This window comes from Schistocerca cancellata, chromosome 1 (assembly GCF_023864275.1).
Source record: "Schistocerca cancellata isolate TAMUIC-IGC-003103 chromosome 1, iqSchCanc2.1, whole genome shotgun sequence".
Taxonomy (NCBI): Eukaryota; Metazoa; Arthropoda; class Insecta; order Orthoptera; family Acrididae; genus Schistocerca; species Schistocerca cancellata.
In genome coordinates, this window is record NC_064626.1 from 1,068,113,490 (window position 1) to 1,068,127,953 (window position 14,464).

Below are 14,464 nucleotides of genomic sequence, written 5' to 3' on the forward strand. Positions count from 1 at the left end.
AACGGGACCAACGACGACTGAAGAGAATCGTTCAACGTGACAGAAGTGCAACCCTTCTGCAAACTGCTGCAGATTTCAGTGCTGGGCCATTAACAAGTGTCAGTGTGCGAACCATTCAGCGAAACTTCATCGATATGGGCTTTCGGAGCTGAAGGCCCACTCGTGTACCCTTGATGATAGCACGACACAAACATTTATTCCTCGCCTAGGCCCGTCAATACCGACATTGGACTGTTGATGACTGGAAAGAAGTTGCCTGGCCGGACGAGTCTCGTTTCAAATTGTATTGAGCGGATGAGCGTGTACGAGTATGGAGACAATGGAGACAACTTCATGAATCCATTGTCCTTGCATGTCAGCAGAGGACTGTTCAAGCTAGCGGAGGCTCCGTAATGGATTGGGGCGTGTGCAGTTCGAGTGACATAGGAACCCTGATACGTCTAGAAACGACTCTGACAGGCAACACGTACGTAAGCACCCTGCCTGATCACCTGAATCCTTTCATGTCTCCATTGTGCATTCCGATGGACATGGGCAATTCCAGCAGGACACTGCGACACCCCACACTTCCAGAGTTGCTACGCAGTGGCTCCAGGAACACTCATCTGAGTTTAAACACTTCCACTGTCCAGCAAACTCCCCAGACAAGAACATTATTGAGCATATCTGGGATGCCCTGCAACGTGCTGTTCAGAAGAGATCTCCATCTCCTCGTACTTTTACGGATTTATGGACAGCCCCGCGGGATTCATGGTGTAAACTCCCTCTAGCACTACTTCAGACATTAGTCGAGTCCACGCCATGTCGTGTTGCGGCACTTCTGCGTGCTTTCGGGGGCCCTACACGATATTAGGCAGATGTACCAAATTCTTCGCCTCGTCAGTGATGAGTGATAGCGCCCCTAGGTCTTCTGAACCTCTGCAGGACTTAAGTGAATGCTCCGAGCAGGGTGGCTAACGGATGAGGGTGCTACTTGCGCGTGACAGGTTGAGAATTTGGGTTGGACGGGAAAAGGGTCCAGATGGCCGACGTCATCGCCGGCACGATAGCTCAGCGTGTTCGGTCAGAGGGCTGGCTCCCCTCTGTATTAAAGAAAAAACTGAATGAGATATTCAACAATCAACATGAACAGGTGTTATCTGACGTCTGCCCAGACTATATGCTGAGAACAATAACGATCAAAATGGGAACAAAGAAAAAAGTTTTTAAGGCAAGTGTTCTAGAGAAGTGGAGCACCTGAGATCGAATATATGTCTGGCACAAATTTTCAGTGTTCGCCATCGATTTTTTTCAATGCCTGTGGTGAGCTGAAGTCCTGATTTGTCATAATATAATTTACGGGCGCTGTATCACCAGTGCTACTTTAAACTGTCTTTCGGTGATAATGTTCCAATGTGAAGGTCGTCGTGAACTAGTATTTGTTCCTCCGGCTTCGTTATGGAAATCCTATTTTATTATTTATTTCAGTATAAACCAATCATTGCCAGCATTGTTTATTCAACATTAAAAGCCAGTCATTCTTACGTAAATGTGTTTCTAGCCCAAAGAAACAAGAAACAGCATCATTAAAATTCGTTGTGGCACAAATAACATGGTCACATGTGTCGTTATTTTCGCTCTCTTACACATGTGTGAGAGAGACCAAGAGGAAAGATCGACACTCTCTTTTAACCACTCGTTCGAATGTTTCATCCTCAAAAATGTGCTCTTACTGCGCAGAAGAAGGAAGAAATTGGAGATAAATGATTCTTCTTTTCTTTTCATGAAAAAATTCGGCTCTCTGCTAGAACTCCAGTAGAGCCTAAAACTGACGGGCTAACTGACAGAAATATCTTACAGCAACAAAAAAACGGATTATTCTTTATTTGTTGTTATTACAAAACAATGTCTAAGAATTGGAAATTCCTGTACTTTCTAAATCATTGTTTGCTTAAATGCGGTTACGTCGCAGTCTTTTAAAATTAAAATAAAGATGACCGAGAGCTGAATGATAAACTCCTCATTAAAAGATAGTAATCGTTACAAAGGGATAAGGGGCAGTCAAATTAAACCGAGACAGATACAAAAAAATTAAGTAAACTGTTTATTACTTAAAGAGTAATCGCCATAACAGTTAATGTATATTTCCTGATGTGATGAAAGACGAACAATGCCTTCATGGAAAAGTGTTTCTGGTTGTCTATGGAGCCACGATTGTACCCAGGCGTGCACCAGTTCGTCCTAAGCAAAAACCGACGACCACGAAATACTTTCTACAGGGCTCCAAAAATATGAAAATTGCTTGGGGATTTATTCGTACTGTATGCAGGAACTGTAAAGGTTTTCCAACAAAACTTCTGCAACTTAGTCGAAACATCCGTGGCAACATATGCGCTGGCATTTTTTTAGCAGGGTCTTTGAACTGCGCAGCAGAAGTTTCGCTTGGAAGCCCTCACTCATCCTCCGCATAGTCCTGGTCCATCCCAATGCGATTTCCATATTTTTTGACCCCTGAAAAAAATTTCGTGGCCGTCGATTTGCTTTGGACGAAGAGTTGCACGCCAGGGGACTCACAGGCAACCACAAACATTTTTTACGTGAAGGCATTGACCGTCTTGTCCCGGAGTGGGATAAATGTGTTGACAGTTATGGTGATTACTTTTGAAATTATAAACAGCTTTATTACTTTTCCCCAACTGTCTCGTTTTCATATGACTGCAGCTTATAGAATTATAAACATGATGACTCGTACTTACCAGCAGAATGAAGCACAACGCTGCCTTGGCATGCCTCCCAGCGAACACTTCGTCATGCAAGGTTGCATAAGTCGCAGGCGTCTCGCTAGCGCTGGCTCGATATTGCTGCTTTATATCCAATGTTCTATACCCTTCCGTTGTCAAAACAGAAAACTTAACTGTGTCGTATAATTTCGCTTTTATGAATAGCATAGGTGTTATTCAGAAACATCTAAGCTTAATTTCTGGTCGACAAGACGGTCATTAGAAACATAGCACCAGTTCCTTTTGAGACGTATTTATTTATTAATTGTTTCTTTATTCTAACCAGGTTAAGGCCTTAAGATCTCCTCTTACATCGGAGCTGGAACAAAGCAAACCTAAAAATTTACAAAAACATTCTCAATTTCTATGCATACTTAAGTGCAGTCATACACTTCTGAGAAATTATAATGGGAAAATTATAATTGCCAATACAAATAAGAGCTGTAAATAATAAGTATAATAATTGACATTAGTAGAAATAATAAACAATGATACTAAGAATAACAATTAGTGTAGCAAATTTGAAATCATGTTTAACATTATCAGAAACGAAAGGAGTAATAGAAGAGGGAAAAATCGAAAGGACTGTGACAACGGGTATTAAGAAAGAACTGATTTTCAATAGAGGCCTCTGTGCCAAGGGGGAGGGGGCAGGAAAGTGGTGGGACAGGGAGGGGCGGGAGGTTCACAAGAGTGAGCCTGCAAACAAGTATATGGAAGAGAGAGCTGTTATGATAGAAGGTGGACCATTGGATACCTTTTGAAATTTGAAAGGTATTTAATTTCTCTGATATTTTGTGGTAGATCGTTCCAAAGTTGGGTTCACGATACAGAAAATGATTTAGAGAACATGTCAGCTTTACACATTGGTGTAGGGAGGACTTTCCTGAGAATGAGTGTTTATTTTTTTTTTTTAAATATAATCCATTTTGGTGTCGAGGTAGCAGTTGTCGTTATACTTGTTATCACTGTTAGCATTCAACTGCGATTCTTCTACATATATTTTAACAACGCGTTTCAAGAGACAATGCCCTCATCGTCAGGTTGTAACGTCTATGTCATGAAATTAAACGGACTAAAAAGACAAAATACCATCACAAATAGTTGGGAAGTCCATAGAGTAAAACAGAATTAAAAGTATATTGGACTGTGGGTCCTCGTCTTACATTGAAGTTGTTGACACAAGTCAATGGCCATCCCATAGCTACCAGATATGCTGTCGCACTGCGCCGGCTCGGGAGCTGTTGTGGACTGACGTGCCTAGGTGTTGTGGCGTGGTTACAGCCGTGTGCTTGACGGTAACGCTATGCTATTGGGCAACTGATTTCCTTATTACATTGGTCTGCCATCGTTAGCCTCTCGCAACTCCGTCAGTGACATGCTACAAGTTTAAAGCATGCCTTACACAAGACAGACCACACGCACTGTGCAAGAGACGTTGCACTGAGCATCAACGTTGCACTCGCCTTTTGCAACCAAGGAAGCCTGCTATTGCCGAACATCATATTTCCATTGGGCATTCAATGGAGTATGACAGAACGATGACTCCGACCACAGAACATGTTTTTGGGACTCCCTTTATTAAAGAATCCGTGGAAACACGCCTGGCCGAAAAGTTAGTGAACCGTGATAGCGGCTACCAGTTGGACAGTGCATGGAACCCCGTCATCTCCACTATTTGTTCTAATCGAAGACGGCTGAGTGCACCAACAGCCGCGACGAGCGGTAATGCAGAAGACAGCTGAGTTCCGCCGTTGTACCACCGAGCGCGCTGTCGTTGAGAACTGTTGGCCGTCTGTCAATTTGATTTTGATGCACGCATTGAATACTCGCAGCGCGCTACATATTGCGGAACGGAGCAAGTCTTTGTCATTCTTCGATGGCTCATCTGAAGGTTATTGGCAAGTGTCCAACTGGAATATCGTGGTATGTATCAGACGACGAGCGGCTGCAAGCCCGAAATTTGTTTGGACTGTAAATAACTCGGCGAAGTTTTCTGCTGTCTCTATAGCGTCTTTACAAGAAACAACGGTTTCGTACTCCTGTAACAGATGTCCAAAATAATTTCCTCCTCTACCATGTAGCGTTTTCGTGGACTTAAGATAACACGAAATATCTCTGCAGTCGGCATCAGATGACATGTTTCTTACCTCTGATTTCTCATTCCACCTCTTGTTAAATGGCGCTATTGGTACTCTTATTTCTTTTTGCAAAAAGTATCAAGGGAATATTAGTTTTGTCAGTGTTCCCCAATTTATCGACAAGGAAATATTTATTTGTAGCACATCAAGCCAACAAGACAAAATGAGAGTGGCATAAGCTAGAGATCACACTCAGTTGGTTCTACAATTTTAAACACAAATATTATTATTATTATTCCAAAAATTACAAATGTAGAAAATTAAATTGTAAAAATATGTTTATTTAAATAATAAATTGTAACTTAAAGTTTTCCTTTAGTACAACATTAAAAACATATACACTCCTGGAAATTGAAATAAGAACACCGTGAATTCATTGTCCCAGGAAGGGGAAACTTTATTGACACATTCCTGGGGTCAGATACATCACATGATCACACTGACAGAACCACAGGCACATAGACACAGGCAACAGAGCATGCACAATGTCGGCACTAGTACAGTGTATATCCACCTTTCGCAGCAATGCAGGCTGCTATTCTCCCATGGAGACGATCGTAGAGATGCTGGATGTAGTCCTGTGGAACGGCTTGCCATGCCATTTCCACCTGGCGCCTCAGTTGGACCAGCGTTCGTACTGGACGTGAAGACCGCGTGAGACGACGCTTCATCCAGTCCCAAACATGCTCAATGGGGGACAGATCCGGAGATCTTGCTGGCCAGGGTAGTTGACTTACACCTTCTAGAGCACGTTGGGTGGCACGGGATACATGCGGACGTGCATTGTCCTGTTGGAACAGCAAGTTCCCTTGCCGGTCTAGGAATGATAGAACGATGGGTTCGATGACGGTTTGGATATACCGTGCACTATTCAGTGTCCCCTCGACGATCACCAGTGGTGTACGGCCAGTGTAGGAGATCGCTCCCCACACCATGATGCCGGGTGTTGGCCCTGTGTGCCTCGGTCGTAAGCAGTCCTGATTGTGGCGCTCACCTGCACGGCGCCAAACACGCATACGACCATCATTGGCACCAAGGTAGAAGCGACTCTCAACGCTGAAGACGACACGTCTCCATTCGTCCCTCCATTCACGCCTGTCGCGACACCACTGGAGGCGGGCTGCACGATGTTGGGGCGTGAGCGGAAGACGGCCTAACGGTGTGCGGGACCGTAGCCCAGCTTCATGGAGACGGTTGCGAATGGTCCTCGCCGATACCCCAGGAGCAACAGTGTCCCTAATTTGCTGGGAAGTGGCGGTGCGGTCCCCTACGGCACTGCGTAGGATCCTACGGTCTTGGCGTGCATCCGTGCGTCGCTGCGGTCCGGTCCCAGGTCGACGGGCACGTGCACCTTCCGCCGACCACTGGCGACAACATCGATGTACTGTGGAGACCTCACGCCCCACGTGTTGAGCAATTCGGCGGTACGTCCACCCGGCCTCCCGCATGCCCACTATACGCCCTCGCTCAAAGTCCGTCAACTGCACATACGGTTCACGTCCACGCTGTCGCGGCATGCTACCAGTGTTAAAGACTGCGATGGAGCTCCATATGCCACGGCAAACTGGCTGACACTGACGGCGGCGGTGCACAAATGCTGCGCAGCTAGCGCCATTCGACGGCCAACACCGCGGTTCCTGGTGTGTCCGCTGTGCCGTGCGCCTGATCATTGCTTGTACAGCCCTCTCGCAGTGTCCGGAGCAAGTATGGTGGGTCTGACACACCGGTGTCAATGTGTTCTTTTTTCCATTTCCAAGAGTGTATTTGACCACACCTATTAGCTTACAACGTATTGGTTTTGTTCTTTCAACGATGGTTCTGCTGCGCAACACGACGCATATTCTTTGTGCTACCATCGAATTGTCACAACGATGTAAATAATTTGTTCGACGAAAAAGTTCACTTAGGAAAATTATATTCAACTATACTAATTTCATACCGTCTCACCATTTGAAATTTTGATGATGTCGTCGTCCGGTATCCATAAAATCTCAGGCGATATGAAGTTAACCACTTAATTCGTCCCTGAAAGTTTACTCAAGATGCAGTCACAGAAAGTACACTAGTACACCCGGTATGCTGCCACTTGTTGTTGACAGCGAAATTTATTGATTGTAGAGTATGATAAACACTAGGTCTAAAATTCAAAAGCAGCAATGCTTCATCAAATTATTATAAAGGAAAGGGACGAAAAACCTTCTGTAGTGTTATGAATATAAAAGACCACAAAAAATATTAAATGTATTCAGTATCATTTTTTTAATTAGTCGGAACCGCTAATTGTTTAAAAAATGTCAACATTGCCGGTCATTTCCCTCGAAATATGTGATACGAATATTCGAAACATGTCGGGCCAGAAACGCATTTAATAAAACACGAAAAAATTGTTACTGATGGCGTTTTTATTCACACTTCCTATGTACAAAACGTTTCGTTCAAGACTATAGGACATAGCCGTACAAGCTCGAATGACATCTACGATCATTAACACAAATTTATCAAAATACAAGGACATTCCAATTAACTACATAAACGCACCTTCACTTTCGGTTTATGATATTCTGCACTAAATCGTATTTTTATTTTGGTAAACCTGAGTTCGTCGCTCAGAGAACTATACTCTTTAGCCTTGAACGAAATTTTTTGTGAGTACTCATACTCTATCCGTCGATGTCTGTATCTTGATAAAACCGGTAATGTGAACATTTTTGCAATTATTGTTGATGTTAACTAAATAAAAAATAATCGTGTCCCTTCAATTGACATTATGTCAGACCATATTAAATGAATTACACAAATCGTTTGTTGTTTTTAGTCCTTCACGAGTAACGCAGAAAAACGGTATTATTTGTGCCTTATCTAATCAATTGCAACCATCGGAAAACAGTCCCGTACGGACTCAGCATTTAATAAATGTGTACTATAAAGAGATTCTTGAAAGATAAGACCGAGCCAACAGATATGCTTTATATATAATACTGAAAACATTTACTAGCTTCAAAAGACCTCTATATAAATTATCTGTTCCAGTGTATTTCAGATTCGTCTTTAACGCGAAAAGAATATGGAAAAAAGAGTAATTTCACAGGGAAGTGAACGTAGACATTAGACGCACGCTATCGGGAAAGTTAGTGAAGAACATGAAAATTTGATGGGAAAAATTTGCCACACAGGACTTTTTTCCTCGAAAAACCCGTTCCTTTTAATATTTGGCGAAGTGACAAATCTAGTGTTCAGTGAGAACAATTTACGTGTGCAACAATAAGAATGCAGTCGGAATGTATTCACATCTGTTGGACGAATGTTATGAAAACAAACACTCCAAACAGACGTTTCACTACAATTAATCTGTAAGAAACATACTACATGTCATAAAGAAAGCGTGTAAACCGTCTGAGGATGAATCACGACGATTCAAAACCGGTAACGGTACATTTTGAATAAAGGAACTGAAAATAAATTTGTGGCTGGTTGCTGTTCTAACACTATCAACATTTGTCTTCAAACAACAGCCACGGTCTCCATCATGTCATCATATGACAAAATTGCAAAAAATACCCATTTTTCTTCCTCAGTGACTAGATATGACAACACATGCACATATTGACAGCTGATTACATTCATCAGAAATAGAGATAACATTTGTATTATTCGATATGTGCATTCAAAATGACGTTCGTTACTAACATAACAGACTTAAATACCGGGTGTTTCATAATTACTGTTACATGCCTCTAGGGGTTATGGAGGAACTTAGCAGATAAAGTTTGGACACGGAAGCAATGCCCGTAAATTCACCATTTGGATGGAAAATGAGTATGAAGAATGGATAACTTTCAAATCTTCGACTTCACCCTGCGCTCACAGCGGAGTCAACGAGGTCTGACCTATGTGCTCCACAGGAGCCTATGGCATGGGCAGTGTTTCGAGTACTCGTCGTCGGCTTTTCTACGATGGGAAGGTCGTCTTCTATAACGGCTAGAGTGTGATGCGCCCGTGCAGCGCCACAGTCAACCCTCCTAGTTGCGAACATACCAGTTTCTCGCAGCCGTTGTTGTAGTGGGCAGAAAATAGTATATGACGTCACAATTACAACATTAACGGCGCCCGCTTCTCTGAGTGCTACCAGTGAAGCGGAAGATTTGAAAGTAATCTGATCTTCAAACTTATTTTATATCTCAATTGTACATTTGCGGACATGGGTTCCTTTGTTGTTGTTGTGGTCTTCAGTCCTAAGACTGGTTTGATGCAGCTCTCCATCCTACTCTATCCTGTGCAAGCTTCTTCATCTCACAGTACCTACTGCAACCTACATCCTTCTGAATCTGCTTAGTGTATTCATCCTTATCAAAACTTTATCTACCAAGTCCTCTCTACTACCCCTAGAAGCCTATAACAGGAATTGTTAAACACTCTGTACTATCAAAAAAGAAACAAAGTGTGTTTCTCCTCAGTGGCGATCGAAATATTCCGCAGTGCTTATATCACAAATCTAATTTCTTGCCTTCAGCGTCATGAAACCTGTCTGTACTCTGCTTCGCTTCAAATTATACTCTCTGGTGAAACCTGTCTTGTGCAGCAGTTTAGTTTCCTTGCTAACATTTTCTGACTTAATCCGTGCTTGCTTCCATGAATCACGCAGTCTGCTTTGGCTCGAAGCAGCAATTTTAGCATAATGGCCCTCAGCCAAGAAGCAGCCCACGTTGTAGTTGCTATCGTAATACTTGTCTCTCGCTCTAAGTCTAGTTACACTGGACAGTTATGAATCATGCTTTTCCATCTACACAAAGAAAGAAATGTCTTCTGATTCAGCGGTTACCTAGACTTGTATGAAGTATATTGTGTCAGATCGTTTACCTCGGTCGCTCGGCGCTCTCATGACCATAATTCCACACATCAGGAGCCGCCTCATGCGATAAAATTCCTTGCCTTCATGTCATTTGCTATGTCCTCGCATAGGCAACTACACCAGTGCACTGTATGACGAAACTAAACGTAGTGCACCTCAGTCCACCTAAAAAAGCAAAAATATTTCACAAGAATCTCGACCGATGTGTCAAGAAGGCAGTCGTTAGTACCAAAACTGCATTGAGTAGTTAGCACGCAACTATATGTTCTTATTGTTCGCTATACCGGTAAGAACATGCAAAATGAATTTTAAATCGTTTGTCTTTCCACGTGTTTCATTTCATGCATCATATCTTCCTCTCTTCTGTTAGGATTTTCACCTCCACGCCTCCCCCCATTGCCCCCCCCCCCTCCTTCCCCGCCAACCGTAATCTGTTTTGCATAGCCTATTCAGTGACTACCACTACAGCTTTTCTCCTACGCTACTGCAGCGAATATGCAGTGCGGACGTCAGTGCGACATGCTTTTTGTAGTTTCCACAATGAAACATTGTCTCAAAATATGATAGAAAACCCAAAGATATTCTGATAGTATGTAAAGTACACCAGTGGCAAAAAACAGTCAATACAGTCACTGCGCGATATCGATGGAAATGTTACCGATGATGATGCCCCTAAAGCGGAGTTACTAAATACAGTTTTCCGTAATTCCTTCACGAAAGAAGACGGAGTAAATGTTCCAGAATTCGAAACCAGAAGAGCTGTTAGCATGAGTGACATAAAAGTACACTCCTGGAAATTGAAATAAGAATACCGTGAATTCATTGTCCCAGGAAGGGGAAACTTTATTGACACATTCTGGGGGTCAGATACATCACATGATCACACTGACAGAACCACAGGCACTTAGACACAGGCAACAGAGCATGCACAATGTCGGCACTAGTACAGTGTATATCCACCTTTCGCAGCAATGCAGGCTGCTATTCTCCCATGGAGACGATCGTAGAGATGCTGGATGTAGTCCTGTGGAACGGCTTGCCATGCCATTTCCACCTGGCGCCTCAGTTGGACCAGCGTTCGTGCTGGACGTGCAGACCGCGTGAGACGACGCTTCATCCAGTCCCAAACATGCTCAATGGGGGACAGATCCGGAGATCTTGCTGGCCAGGGTAGTTGACTTACACCTTCTAGAGCACGTTGGGTGGCACGGGATACATGCGGACGTGCATTGTCCTGTTGGAACAGCAAGTTCCCTTGCCGGTCTAGGAATGGTAGAACGATGGGTTCGATGACGGTTTGGATGTACCGTGCACTATTCAGTGTCCCCTCGACGATCACCAGTGGTGTACGGCCAGTGTAGGAGATCGCTCCCCACACCATGATGCCGGGTGTTGGCCCTGTGTGCCTCGGTCGTATGCAGTCCTGATTGTGGCGCTCACCTGCACGGCGCCAAACACGCATACGACCATCATTGGCACCAAGGCAGAAGCGACTCTCATCGCTGAAGACGACACGTCTCCATTCGTCCCTCCATTCACGCCTGTCGCGACACCACTGGAGGCGGGCTGCACGATGTTGGGGCGTGAGCGGAAGACGGCCTAACGGTGTGCGGGACCGTAGCCCAGCTTCATGGAGACGGTTGCGAATGGTCCTCGCCGATACCCCAGGAGCAACAGTGTCCCTAATTTGCTGGGAAGTGGCGGTGCGGTCCCCTACGGCACTGCGTAGGATCCTACGGTCTTGGCGTGCATCCGTGCGTCGCTGCGGTCCGGTCCCAGGTCGACGGGCACGTGCACCTTCCGCCGACCACTGGCGACAACATCGATGTACTGTGGAGACCTCACGCCCCACGTGTTGAGCAATTCGGCGGTACGTCCACCCGGCCTCCCGCATGCCCACTATACGCCCTCGCTCAAAGTCCGTCAACTGCACATACGGTTCACGTCCACGCTGTCGCGGCATGCTACCAGTGTTAAAGACTGCGATGGAGCTCCGTATGCCACGGCAAACTGGCTGACACTGACGGCGGCGGTGCACAAATGCTGCGCAGCTAGCGCCATTCGACGGCCAACACCGCGGTCCCTGGTGTGTCCGCTGTGCCGTGCGTGTGATCATTGCTTGTACAGCCCTCTCGCAGTGTCCGGAGCAAGTATGGTGGGTCTGACACACCGGTGTCAATGTGTTCTTTTTTCCATTTCCAGGAGTGTAGATATCTTCGGTGTTGCGAAACAACTCAAATCATTTAAGAAAGGCAAGTCTTCCGGTCCAGATGGTATACCAATCAAGTTCCTTTCAGAGTGTGCAGACACAATAGCGCCTTTCTTATCAATCATATACAACCACTCACTTGACGAAAGGTCTGTTCCTAAAGACTGGAAAGTAGCACAGGTCACACCAATATACAAGAAAGGAAATAGGAGTAACCCACTGAATTACAGACCCATATCACTGACCTGAATTTGCAGTAGGATTTTGGAGCATAAGCTGTACTCGAACATTATGAATCACCTTGAAGAAAATGACTTATTGATACATAACCAACACGGATTCAGAAAATATCGTTCTTGTGCAACGCAGCTAGCTCTTTATTCCCATGAAGTAATGAGTGCTGTCGACAAGTGATCTCAGATCGATTCCATATTCTTAGATTTCCACAAGGCTTTTGATACCGTTCCCCACAAGCGACTGTTAATCACATTACGTGCATATGGAGTATCGTCTCAGTTGTGTTACTGGACTCGTGATTTCCCCTCAGAGAGGGCACAGTTCGTAGTGATAGACGGTAAATTATCGAGTAGAACGGAAGTGATATCTGGTGTTCCGCAACGTAGTCTCATAGGCGCTCTGCTGTTCCTGATTTACATAACTGCTCTAGGTGATAATCTGAGCAGCCCCCTAAGATTGTTTGCAGATGACGCTGTAATTTACCGCCTAGTAAAATTATCAGACGATCAATTCCAAGAGAGAATTTCTGTTTGGTGCGAAAGGTGGCAATTGGCACTAAACAAAGAAAAGTGCGAGGTCATCCACATGGGTACTAAAAGAAATCCAAAAAATGTTGGGTATACGATATATCGCACAAATCTAAGGGCTGTCAATTCGACTAAATACCTAGGAATCACAATTAGGAGCAACTTAAATTGGAAAGACCACACAGATAATATTGTGGGGAAGGCGAAACAAAGACTGCGCTTTGTTGGCGGAACACTTAGAATATGCGACAAATCCACTAACGAGACAGCCTACATTACACTTGTCCGTCCTCTGCTGGAATATTGCTGCACGGTGTGGGATCCTTACCAGGTAGGATTGACGGAGGACATCGAAAAAGTGCAAAGAAGGGCAGCTCGTTTCGTGTTATCGCGCAATAGGGGTGAGAGTGTCAGTGAGAGTGTCACTGATGCGATACGCGAGTTGGGGAGGCAGTCATTGAAACTAAGGCGGTTTTGTTTGCGACGAGATCTATTTACGAAATTTCAATCACCAACTTTCTCTTCCGAATGCGAAAAATTTTGTTGACACCCACCTACGTACGGAGAAATGATCATAATAAAATAAGGGAAATCAGAGTTCGAACGGAAAGATTTAGGTGTTCCTTTCTCCCAAGTGCCATTCGAGAGTGGAATGGTAGAGAAGTAGTATGAAAATGGTTCGATGAACCCTCTGCCAGGAACTTAAGCGTGAATTGCAGAGTAACCATGTAGATGTAGATGTAGATCTAGTTCATTCCTTCCCCCGACCGGTCTTTTATTTTGTGTGTTCCTAAGACTTCTTTTCTCTCCTATTTCCTTTGTACCCCTCCACTTCATGCCTTACCTAGTGTGTAATTTTTAGCAATTCAGTTAAAACTAAGCTACTGTTACTAGTCATAGTTTATTTTATTTTCATCTCCACTACATGTTTCAGAGGTATAAACTTATATTATCAGGTAAATTAATGTCAGTTAATAAAAGACGGACAGGGATGGACACAAATATGGGAACACAAAAACCACAACACATTACTATTTCTAATACGGTACAGCAAAACCATCGGCATTCAAAACAGCTTCCAATCGCCTCGAAACGGATAGAAACAGGTCCTCTATGATTTTCAGGGGAATCTTACACCGTTCTTGCTGCAAAGTAGTGGCAAATTTAGGTAGCGATGATGAAGGTGGATAGCGGTTACGCACACTTCTCTGCAAAGTAAACCACAAAGGCTCAATAATATTGAGATCTGGTGACCTTGATGGCCAGGAGAGGGTAACAGTTCATCCTCGTGCTCACAAAACCAGTTCTGGACGATGCGAGCTGTGTGAACAGAGGCCCTTGAAAGACAGCATCACCACTGGCGAACAAATACTGTACCGAGGGTTGGACCCGATCATCCAAAATGGTCACATAATCATCGGCAGTAATGCCACCATGCAGAGTACCCATGGGGCCCATGGACTACCACGAAATCGCTGCCCAAATCAGCACCTAACTCCTGCCATGTTTCATCCTTGGGACGAAAAATGGATCAGATCTTGGGAACAGTTTGAAACAAGACATGGTTAAAATGGCTCTAAGGACTATGGGACTTAACATCTGAGGTCTTCAGTCCCCTAGCCTTAGAACTACGTAAACCTAACTAACCTAAAGACATCACACACATCCATTCCCGAGGCAGGATTCGAACCTGCGATCGTAGTAGCCGTGTGGTTCCGAACTGAAGCGCCTATGACCGCTCG